Raw genomic sequence first — 12,808 nt, 5'->3', positions numbered from 1 at the left:
CACTCAAACTTCGGTACCAAACACGGGCTGAAATAGATAACAGTAAGGTAGAAAACAGAGCACCTAGCAACCCAAACTAGAACACGGATAGAAGGTACTAGCCGACCACGAAAACTCAAGCTGGTTAGCAGACAGGTGGGGATCAGTGCTCAAATGATAGACAAGGAGCGTGTAGGCGTGCCAATGAAATTTACGGTCTTAAGTTTACACTGATGGCATGTACATCAAATTTAAAAAAAAGGTAAATCACGACGAGTGGAATAAAACGTACACCGTGCCTAGATGGAAGGGTGATTTCAACTAAAACGATTACAGAGGAAGTCGCGTAGATGACATGCGAACAAGTGAATGTTACAGCTAGAGCCGTTATGTTGTATCAGTAAAACGAAATGAACCAGTAATAAATGAAACCTAATTGAAAATCCGAAAGACGATAATTCAAGGATACTGCAGTTGTATCACTACAACCGAAGTGAACCAGTAATATATGAAAGTTAATTAAAAATCCGCAAGAGGATGATTCAAGACTACTATAGTCAACCTACCATCATTTTCGTTTCGCGCTGCATTAGACCGGTGAATAAGGGAACTGATCGTTGTTGCTTGACGGTGGTGCGGCGAGTGAGAGGTGAGGTGACGTGACCTCGTCACGTCCGCGGCCCGTGTGTCTGCGGCTATTGAGGTTAACACTGCCATGTGAACTGCAACAGGCGTCCAGGGCATTCTGGACGCAGCGCTGCGACGTTCCTGTCGTAAACCTCTCCCACTGGCCAACGTATCTCCGCAAGTCTCGAGGGTAACTGTATTTGGTCCAAAACTATAGGAAAGCGGTTGTCAGTCGGCCGAAGTGGCCGAGCGGTTCTAGGCGCTTCAGTCCGGAACCGCGCTGCTGCTACGGTCGCAGGTTCGAATCCTGCCTCGGGCATGGATGTGCGTGATGTCCTTAGGTTAGTTAGGTTTAAGTAGTTCTAAGTTCTAGGGGACTGATGACCTCAGAAGTTAGGTCCCATAGTGCTCAGAGCCATTTGAACCATTTTTTGAAAGCGGTTTGTCAACATGAAGCCAGCTCTGGACACCCCACCTCTGCTGCCGCTTTCTTGTGATACGTCTTTCACAGCTGTAGTCTTCTTCGTTTTTGAGTCCTCAATCTTCTGATTGGTTTTCGGCCCATCGCGAATTCCTGTCCTGTGCCAAGAACTTCGCCACAGTGCAGCATTTGCATACACGGTCCTCAGTTTTTTATAGGATTCATTCTGTTCCTGTTTTCTCCTGCAGTTTTTACCTTCTACAGCTCACTCTAATAACATTTGTCCTTGCACCCTGTTCCTTTCTGCCTATTCTGCGGAGAACCTCCTCATTTCATATCAGTCCACCTAACTTTCAATATAGTTCAAATACCATACCCTTCGATTCTCTGGCTTTCCGGATTTCCCACACCCCGTGATTCATTTCCACACAATCCTGTGCTGCAAATCATCTTTGCCTGCGCTAGTCTGCTTCCAGGCGCTATTGTGCTTCCAGGGTGGTAGAATCCTTCACTTCGTGTACTTCGTGATGCCCGGATTTGCTATTAAGTTTCATGAGGTACTGGCAGAAGTATGGCTGTGAGAACGGGGCGTGAGTCGTGCTTCGGTAGCCCAGTTGGTAGAGCACTTGCCCGCGAAAGGTAAAGGTCTCGACCCGGCACACAGTTTTAATCTTCCAGGAAGTTTCTTATTAAGTTTCTTACAAATCGCATTTCTGCTTATTTTCACTACTGTCGTCTTTCTTTGGGTTACTATCAGTTCATAGTGTTTGCTGACTTTCACTGTGATGTCAGCAAATTTAATCACTAAAATCCTTTAATCTTGAATGTTAATTTCACTGTCGAATTTTTCTTTTGTTTCCGTCATTGCTTCGTCGACGTGTAGATTGATCAGTACGGAGACAGACTATATCCCTGTCCTATGCCCTTTCTTAATCTGAGTACTTCCTCTTTGGTGTTATAGTCTTACCTATCCTTCTAGGTTCTTGAAAATCATCTATAGTCACCGTTTCTTTCTATAGCTTACTTACTTTTCCCTGAGAATTTCGAACATCCTGCAGCCGTACATCGACAAACTCTAGTTCTACGTCAACAAATCCTGAGAATGTCTATTTTTCTTCAGTCTTGCTTCTATTACCAAACGCAACGTTAGAAATGCGTCTCTGGTGCCCTTACCTTTCCTAAGCCAAAACTGGTCGTCATCTAAGAGCTCCTCAGTATTCTTTCATTCTTCAATGATTATACTATTTTAATTAGCAGTTTGCTGTTGACCTAATAGTAGGTAAGTATTCGCACTTGTGTTCTACTTGTCTTCGGTGCTGCGTGGATTATCTTTTTCCGCAAGTTGATGGTAGTCTGCTAATAGCATATCTAAAGTATTGAGCTTACAGTGTTAAGTGGCATATCTGGAAAAAAAGTGGCTATTTGGTCTCGTCAGCTTTTATTACAGCACAGTAACTGGATTTCTTTCTGAAATTTACTCTTGAAGGTAAATACTGTACGTTGAAAATCTAAGTTTTTTTTCGGAAAGAATCTGTTACTCACTACAGCTGAAAATTCCTCGCGAGAGAACAGCAGCAACTATATTGATATATAAAATAATTCTCATTCTTCTAAGTTGCACATTGTTTTCAGTATATAACATGCTTCGATCTCTCTGCATCATCCTCAGATCCACGTAGTTGCGGTGTGTGTGTGTGTGTGTGTGTGTGTGTGTGTGTGTGTGTGTGTGTGTGTGTGTGTGTGTGTGTCATAACTTAATATCAGAATACCCTGATACTACACAACTACACACCTCTGAAAATGTTCTAGACTTACCAAAAGATGTTATATATTTTTAAAAATATGCATCTTGGAATGGAGAATAAATAGAATTTGTTTTTAAAATCTGTTACTGATTATCGAACTTGATAATTTAATTGGTAAAGTTAGCGGCTTTGCACTGTATTCGACTGGTAATATTCTTATTCTTTTAACACGCCGTTGTCGGTGTCTGGTACCGGAGCTGGAGAAATACAATAGTTCATTAGAAGAGATGTCTTCATCTAAAATTTAAAAACGGTCCGTTTCTTGAATATCTTTCAGTCTGCAGGGATCTGAAGTGTCAATATTTCTAGAAAGACTTATAGGATTGAGTTCCACCTGTTTCTGAATAAAACAAATTCTTAGCGGTTTCCTTACCTTAACCCCTGTGATATCATCAGATGATAATTGCATTTACTGCATATTTGAAAATAACGGTGCTGACTGGAAATTAGGCCTAAATATTGTTTGATGTTGTTATTACTGTGAATTTGTTTATTACCTACAAGTCTTTTTTGGTCATCTACAACATCGTACTATTTTTTTAGGACTCTCGTCGAAAATTAACGGCTATATCACGAATTTGGGTACACAGTCATTTTTTACGAAATTTTTATTGGTGAATTAGTTTTCTCTCTTCGTGGCCTTCTGAAATTCCTTAATTAAACATCTTTTGCTCTTTGATACCACTGAAAACAATTTGTCGCGAAACGAAATAAAATCGTGTGCAGGCACAGTAGTAGTCATATCAATAAACTTCTATTTGCATTGTGTGCGGTCGATTTGACGACTGCGTTATTACTAGGATACCTATAGCAACCAATCACTATTGTTTACTTATCTGAGCTCTAACAATTAAGTGCAAACGTGTGATGTTAACTTAGACTGTTTTCTGTTGATTTCATCATTGGCACACGACTTCGGCGACATTAGTAACAAACTCATTACATGATTAGTTGCTTGATATTTTGTACGCCACAGTACGCTGATCTGTTGCCGAGGTCAATAACATGCGGCACGACTGGTACGAATGTTAGTGGGAGATATCTCATTTGGCCTCGTCTACAAGTAGTAAGTGTAACACATGGTAAAGAAATAACTTGTATGAAAAATACAGAAACTTCAGGTATACAGATTGATGAGAATTTAAACTGCTAGAAACATGTTCGCAACACCTAAAACGACTTGGTTAAGCCACATTTGCACTTAGAATTGTAGCAAATCTTGGGGAGAGACAAACCAGTAAGTTAAAAGATTTCCCGTACTTCCATTCAATAATATTTCATTCAGTAATATTCTGAGCTAACTCAATATTAAGAGAGAAAATATTCATTGCTCAGAAACGTGGTGTGAAAATAATGTGGTACTCACCTACGTCCTACTTGTAGACATCAGTATAAGGGGTTACGCATGCGAGTATTGAGCACCGCTTGCCAGTGTATTTATTCTCTTATGAAGTTTGTAGTGAATAACCCTCTACAAGTCAAAAAGAACAATTATGAACTTAATAATTACAATACCAGAAGAAAAAAACGACACCCATTACGACATGAAGTGCGTTTCAGAACACAAAAGTAAAACATAAATGTAAAATGACTCGCTCCGCATCAGTAAGATTAAACGTTCAAATGATCCATACAAAATGAACTAAGTAATTACGATAATACGTAAAACAAAGTTTGTACAACTCAGAGGCAAATTGCGTCTCGATGCCTCCATTAGGTTAACGACTGTGGCGACAATATCATCCGGTCACGAAGTTAATCAAATTTGCCGTATCATGAAAACAGCAGACGCCGTACAACGGAATTAACGCTTGAGAAGAGATCACATTCCCACTGTGTAATCTCCTTGCAGTTGCTGTCAGTAAAACGTCCAGTTACGTGTTCAGTGAGAATGAAGTAAACGCCACGGCAAATAGTTTTTACGCGCAGTAGCACCATGTCTTTCACCGGGTGTGTACGTGCGACCGCGCGAGTAACGAAAAACCAATAAAAGAAATAAATGTTTCAACACACGCTCTGTTCGGACAGCACATGGTTGCAGTGCTTGCTCTTAATCCGCTTGGGGGGACACACAGGCTACGACGTTGAATGGAGAGATTCCCAGCTGATGTAGCGGACCATGAGACACGTACGTGCAAATTGAAGTGCAGCCAGTACAAGGTTCACTTGAGACTGTTTACGAGTGAGATTAAGCAAACGATTGTTACCGCTGAAAGCAAACAAACAAAACACGCACTGATCTATAATCGCGACGTCTTTGTTATATTTACGTTTTGCCGGCTTCGAATCCCGGTGCACTGTTTGAAAATAGCCTTACAAAGCTTCAGCGGCTATTCTTGTTGCCTTGGAATGCTTGGTGCGAGATTTCCTGAACAAAATTAGGGTCCATTTCTGCTGTAACCATGCCAAGTTAAACCATTTCAGTTCCGATTCCGCAGTCATTACGTTTTCAACGACAAGGTCACCTGCACAAAATAAAAAGGATGCAGCAGTCTTCTGTCGTATGTACGCTATGTGTTCTTGTCTTGCTGTAAAGATGACCACATTTACATCCAAACAGCCCATTCTTGGAGAATGTTACCCTACACGGCGAAGTTCTGAGTATGTGCAACCCAAGTCACCAAACCAATAGTAATCAGCCAAAACATTCAATCTACATCAGCATCTACATATAGTCTGCGAACTATTGTGAAGTGCAGAATGAGATTTTCATTCTGCAGCGGAGTGTGTGCTGATACGAAACTTCTTGGCAGCTTAAAACTGTGTGCCAGACCGAGACTCGAACTCGGGACCTTTGCCTTTCGCGGGCAAGTGCTCTACCAACTGAGCTATCCAAGCACGACTCACGCCCTGCCCTCATAGCTTTAATTCCGCCAGTACCTCGTCTGCTACCTTCCAAACTTTACTGAAGCTCTCCTGCCAACCTTGCAGGATTAGCACTCCTGAAAGAAAGGATATTGCGGAGACATGGCTTAGCCACAGCCTGAGGGATGTAGAGCACTTGCGCGCGAAAGGCAAAGATCTCGAGTTCGAGTCTCGGTCCTGCACACAGTTTTAATCTGTCAGGAAGTTTCATATTCTGAAGTGCATAGTAGAGGGTACGTCCCGCTGTACTATTTACTAGCGTTTCTTCCCGTTCCATTCACGTATGGAGCACGGGAAGAATGATTGTTTAAATGCCTCTGAGTGTGCCGTAATTAACTTCTCACGATCCCTAAAGGAGTGACGTGTAAGGGCTACAGTGTATTCCTGTAGTCATCATTTAAAGCCGCTTCTTGAAACTTTGTTAGCAGATTTTCTCTGGGTATTTTGCGTCGATCTACACACTTCCATTTCAGTTATTTCAGAATCTGCGTGACTCTCTCCCACGGATCGAACAAACCAGTGGCCATTCGTGCTGCCCTTCTCTGTATACGCTCAATATCCCCTGTGTGGTTCCCACACACTCAAGCAATATTCCAGAACGGATCGCACGACTGGTTTGTAAGCATTCTTCTATGTAGACAGATTGTCTTTCCCTAGTACTGTACCAGTACACCAAAATCTGCTACCTTCTTTATCCACTACCGGGCCTGTGTGATCGTTCTATTTCGTGTCACAACTAATTGTTACCCCAGGTATTTGCATGAGTTCACAGATTCTAGCATTATGACAACTACTAGGAAGACACTTTACCCTTCCACCATAAAACACTGTGGATATCATTAAAATCTGTTAAGGATGTTGGTGCACAATTTGGTGATACTGGAAAGTGTCCTCGAATCGTGAGAATTACGCAGACAAAAATTTGTTTCGCCTCCACAGCTCGAAGCAATTACCGCCAATTAGTGATACAACAACCAAGCAGAAATGTGTGTAAAACTGATATTGAAGCACACGTCGGAAACTACACGAGAACGTACTCGCAAAATTTAAACATTTTTCTCCACAGAGAAGACTTTCGGCTTCTCCGTCCTTAATATCGCGGAAAACGTCACATATGCTCAGGAAAATCTTTGTCCTCATGTTCCATCCATCGCTGGAGAAATATTCCATACCACATATTTAATGGAGATCGGTAAAGTTCAATTGTAAATGCGGGACACATCACAGTAATACAGAAAGCTAAATATCTGTGTATCTGGGTATTATACGTGATATTGGAACAGTTGTAGGCGATCTGTTTTCTTCGTGTCATTTCCATTCTCCCCGTCTGTGCTCTTGTCATCCCACGCTCAGTAAGGAAGCAGTTGCATGGACTGTTCAGATTTGGCAGACGAATGCTAATTGATCTAACAACCTGGAGTCAATTGTCGAGAACGTCCCTTCCGTTCTGCAACGAGCATCCTTTTCATGTGTCATTTGCTGCACATAGATGATTATTTACCACATTAAACGTCAATTTATTGTACTCCTGTAAGGTGCGGCGAGCCATTCGCATCATGTGTGCATCTGAGACACAAATAGGCCTGAAGAAATTTCGTTTCGAAATATTTTATGAGCGAAGCGAAGAAACAACTACTTTTTGTTTAGCTGCTTTTCTGATAGCTTTAAATTTTAAATTTGAAAGTAAACAGTAAGTAGTTAGACTTTGATGATTAGACCATGTTTGGTAGGAGGACACTAGGACAGTACACTATTTTCTTAAAGCAAATATAAGATGGACTTATGAAACTGTCCAACATGCTACTGAAAAGACGATTATGAAATGTTCTTCAGCGCACACGATGATGATTACCGTATCTGTCTGACATGTTGCACCCGTTTTACACTAGCAGTGACAAGAGCACCAGTGGGTTGTCAAAAAATATGCCAGGAGAAACTGGAGAACCAGTTGTGATGTGTACTAGTATAGTACGGCAAAAATAACGGCTGCAAGAAGAAAGAACGTGTAATTCAGAGGCTGTATTTGAGAGTCAACTATTCTGAAAGCCAAAATGTCTTCCTCGGCTCTCATTCTCCTTCTGTATGAGACAGCGTAAATCTTGCGGATAACGAGAAAACTTACGAATGACAGTTCAGATGAGCGAAAGTAATAGCAGATAATGTCTGTTCTCTTTCGAATAACCATAGCAGATAGTGTTTAAGAGGAAGTACCTAATCTACCGAAACGTGCACTGGTGTGAGGCGGAGGATAATTGGGCTACAGTTGTCATTCCGTTCTTCCTCGTCGCTTTCACAAACAGTGTGCAGCAAGAACGACAGTCAATAAGCCACCGTACTAGTTCGGATTTCTCTGTCCTTACTGTCGTGTATGAGACGTGTATGAGAGGAAGGAATACGTTACTTAGGACTTTCTGAGACATGAGCTGTGGAAACTTAAATAGTAAACCTGTCCATGTCGCTTAATGCCTCTCTTACTGCGCGTGGCACTGGAGATGTGTCTCCGTGACGCACTCTGTGGTAATAGAAAACCTTTGACGAAATGTATCGCTCTGCTTTGGATTTCCTGTTCGCTTCGGCTGGCCTACAATATAAACGTCCCGCACTAACGAACAGTACCCAAGAATCAATCCAACGGTTCTATTTATGCGCTCCCCATTTTGTGGATGAATTTTACTTCCCTAAGATTCTTCCATTATTCCTCAGTCTGGCAACTTACCTCATAACTACTTTTAAATGTTCGTTCTCCTTAAATTGCTCCAAGACTGTACGCATAGGCATCTAGAGCGGCACTTTGCATCAGTTGTTTTTTAGTAATCGCGAGTCCATTCTGGGGACACTTATTCAAATCTAGTGTCTGACGCAATAAGAGGGGCGATATGCGTGATGGAGAGTTTTGCTTTTTACGAGAACTCACATTCCATGAGAAATCAAGAAATATATTATTTCCTTTCATATACATCTCGCGAACTGACCTCGACCGTAAAATCAGAGCAATGCAAATTGACGAAGCCTCACCAGCTGTCGTTCTTTCTGACCACCGTTCTTGAACGCAAAAATAAAGAGGGCAATCCTCTGTCTTCCGCCGGTGTACGTTCAGGTAGGTCAAGTATTTGTTCTTAATCACTTCATCTAAATATGTGATAGCTTTCTCAAAAAAGTAAGAGATTTTCTTCCAACATGTGTCCAAGTTATCCATAAGGTATTACACTGCCTCATTATCAGTGAGGGGCGAGGAAGACATTTGCTTTGCACAATAGTGCCACTAGTGACTTACAAGTGTTGTCTCTGAATTATACGTCCTTCCTTCTTGCAGTCGTAAGTTTAGCAGTTGTTGCTGTTCCCAGGTGTTGACAGGTGATCGCTAATCTCCGCACTAAGTGTCGAAACTCTGCAGATAGTTCTTGCATTCGACGTGATGAATATTAATTGTTAATGTTTTAATGTGAATATTAATTTAGTGTTAATTAAAATAGTCATTTAATTCTACTGCTTTTACCCATCTTCGTTGAGAATCTGTTCTGTCTGTAATACCATAACCGCTGTGATACGATTAAAGTGATGCAATTCAAAGTATGTAAAACACTGCAGATAGAGTGTGATGAAACACTTGTCTCGTGGTCACTTAGTGTAGTCCTGTTACGTCATTTTCTGTTGTGTCCACCCCGATAGCTGAGTGGTCAGCGTGACGGATTGCCGTCCTACGGGCCCGGGTTCGTTTCCCGGCTGGGTCGGGGGTTTTCTCAGCTCAAGGACTGGGTGCTGTGCTCCCTTCATCATCATTTCATCCCCATCCGGCACACCGGTCGCCCAATATGGCGTCGAATGTAATGAGTCCTGCACAAAGGCGGCCGGACCTGCCCCGTAAGGGGCCTCCCGGCCAATGACGCCAAAACGCTCATTTTCTATTGTGATACTGCTACCACTCAGTAAACGTGGGATGCTTAGACGACGGAGCTAGAAGTGTGTATTGGAGTCAACCGCAACATCCGTATGAGAGAATGAATTTGTTTAATATCAGTTAATTCAGCAAACTGTACGCGAAGTTAATGTTAGAAATGTGTGTTACGCACAATCGTCACGTACACGAAATATTTCCTGAATGTAAGTTATGAGGCAACGGCGTTCCAGTCTACAGAAGGTGATAAACTATTGGTCTTTTAAATGGAATCGATACATTCTGCTTTTAAGTCAGCCGATAAATGGAATTATATCAGTACCTACGCTGGATATAATGAAGTTCTCCAGATTTCCACTGCTTACTTGACTTACTGTAACAGCCACCGGCAGAGTGCGAATATCCGCCTGCTGCGGTCAGGCTCCAGACGGCCGGCAGCAGGCAAGCATTCCAGTTCCAGCGAGAGTGTAATTGCGGCTCGTTCTTCTAATCAGCAGCTCTGGACCAGGCAGAAGCATCAGCCGGTTCCAGTTTTTGCTGCCCTTAATGACACACGGACGCGTCCTATCTCAACTGAAGGACATTGTCTGTGAGGCACGACATTATTTCAAGGGAATCAGTACACTGGTACAAAACAAACGAAACTGCTGGAACTTAGACAGAATTTCTAGTCGGTGTGAAGAATGGTAGCTAGTTTAAATGTAGAAAACTGTAAGTTAACGCGAATGAGTAGGAAAATCAAACACTTAACGTTCGAATACAGCATTCGTAGTGCGCTGCTTGACAGTCACATTGCCTAAATACCTAAGCGTTGCGTTGGGAAGCGATAGGAAAGGGAACAAGCACATCAGGTTGGTAGTAGCGAAGGCCGACTTCGTTTCATTGGCAGATTTTTTGGGAAGTTAAGTCCTCCATAAAGGAGACGGTATATTGAACGCTAGTGCCATTGATTCTTGTGTACTGTTAGTGTATCCCACCAGGTCCCATTAAAGGAAGACATCGAAGCAATTCAGAGGCGGGCTGCTAGATTTGTTACGGAGAAGCTTAGGAAACTCAAATGGGAATCCCCACAGGGAAGACGACGCTCTTTTCTAAGAGAGACTATTGCGGAAATTCAGGGAACCGACGTTTGAGGCTGACGTCACAACGATTTCACTGCCGCCAACGTACATTTAACTTAAGAACCACGAGGAAAAGATGCGAGAAATTAGGGCTCGCTCGGAACTCTGTGTGCGAGTTGAACAGGAAAGGAAATCACTAGTAGTGGCATGTGGCACCCTCCGCCGTGTACCATATGTTAGCTTGCGCAGCATGTACGTAGAGATAAAGATGTAATAAGGAACTGCTTGCCGTGGCGGATTTGCGTTTGACAGTATTTTCCAGATAGTCCTGTGCTCTGTAAACTGTAAACTGACGCCCTCTATCCGTCACAAGTGAAGCAGCAGTGGACGTTGGCAATACTGAGAGCATCGAAAATGAGTACTAGGACAAGAAGTGGGTCTAAGCAGCGGAAGCCGCGAAACGTTACTGGAATGCATTAAATAACGAAGCTGTAAGGTCTAGTATGAATCAAATTACTGCTGGCCACACGTCTCAAAGCTACTCGTGAGCGGTAAAGTCAACCGTATACTAATTACATCACACCATGATGGTAGGGAAGAATTGAACTATCTCACTAATCCGTATCAGATGTCGAAACACAGCAAGGGTATGAAGGAGATCGGCCGGTTTATATGACATCCAGCTGGAAGAAATTAAGGACTTTGACCCATCTGAAAAAGAAAGGATCCTAAAGCTCTTCAATAACTGGGTGTGCACTTGTCAAATCTCAAAAGTATGGCGAAGGAACATGGCGACAACACTTTAAAAGACGCAAGGAAACAATCGTTCCCAATATCAATCGGTAATGTCCTTTATAGCCAAATCTTTCCTGATATCTCCATTTCTTTTTCGATCTTTCTTTGTACATCCTTCGACTCTTCTTAGAAATCTCGTTTCTTGAGCCTGTATCGCACTTTCGTGGTGTCTTGTTTTGTTGGGCATGCTTCGCGTCCAATAAGTAAGGATAGGTACTGCTTTTCTTTTATAATACTTCAGCGGGATTTCATTCCTGGCTTTATTCTGCAATCTTTTTGTGATGGATCCACATAGGGAAGTACACTATGTGATCAAGTGTCCGCCCCCCCCCCCCCCACACACACACAAGAAAACATACATTTTTCATATTAGGTGGATTGTGCTGCCACCTACTGCTACTTATTCCATATCAGCGACCTCAGTAATCAGACATTGTGAGATATCAGAATGGGGCGCTCCGTGGAGCTCACGTACTTCAAACCTGGTCACGTGATTGGGTGTCACTTGGGTCATACGTCTATACGCGAGATTTCCACACTCCTAAAAATCCCTAGGTCCAGTGTTTCCGATGTAATAGTGAAGTGGAAACGTGAAGGGACACTGCACAAAAGCGTACAGGCCGACCCCGGCTGTTGACTGACCGACATCTATCCAGACCACCACAAAGGAATTCCAAGCTGCATCTGGATCTATTGCAAGTAATATGACAGTTTGTCGGGAGGTGAGAAAATTTGGATTTCATGGTCGACCGGCTCCTCATAAGCCACACATCACGCCGGTAACTGCCAAACGACGCCTCGCTTGGTGTAAGGAGCGTAAACATTGGACGATTGAATAGTAGAAAAACGTTGTGTGGAATTACGAATCACGGTACACAATGTGGCCATCGGATTGCAGGCTGTAGGTATGGCGAATGCCCGGTGAACGTCGTCTGCCAGCGTGTGTAGTGCCGACAGTAAAATTCGGTGACAGTGGTGGTGTTACGGTGTGGTCGTGTTTTTCACGGAGGGGGCTTGCCTCCCTTGTTGTTTTGCGTGATACTATCACAGCGCAGGCCTACATTCACATGTTCATAACGCACGGAGCGTGACGGAGTGGTTACACGACAATAACATCCTTCTAATGGACTGGCCTGCACAGAATCCTGACTTGAATCCTACAGAACACCTTTGGGATGTTTTGGAACGCCGACTTCGTGACAGGCCTCACCGATCGACATCGATATCTCTCCTCAGTGCGGCACTCCGTGAAGAATGCGCTGCCATTCCCCAAGAAACATCCCAGTATCTGATTGAACGTATGCTCGCGAGAGTGGAAGCTGTCAAGCCTAAGGGTGGGCCAACACCATATTGAATTCCA

General features: G+C 42.9%; 1 protein-coding gene and 1 non-coding gene across 2 annotated transcripts in view; one reads left to right on the top strand and one right to left on the bottom strand.

Annotated features, from left to right (window-relative positions):
- The window catches only part of LOC124775276, a 136,238-nt gene that overhangs the window by 47,473 nt on the left and 75,957 nt on the right, over window positions 1-12,808 (top strand). The gene's annotated exons all lie outside the window — the stretch shown is intronic.
- On the bottom strand, window positions 5,597-5,671 carry Trnas-cga. The gene has a single exon. It is a non-coding gene; the product is annotated as a tRNA-Ser (tRNA).

The sequence above is a fragment of the Schistocerca piceifrons genome, chromosome 2 (assembly GCF_021461385.2).
Source record: "Schistocerca piceifrons isolate TAMUIC-IGC-003096 chromosome 2, iqSchPice1.1, whole genome shotgun sequence".
Lineage (NCBI taxonomy): Eukaryota > Metazoa > Arthropoda > Insecta > Orthoptera > Acrididae > Schistocerca > Schistocerca piceifrons.
The sequence above is the reverse complement of the archived record's forward strand: the minus strand, read 5'-3'. Positions and strand labels throughout refer to the sequence as shown.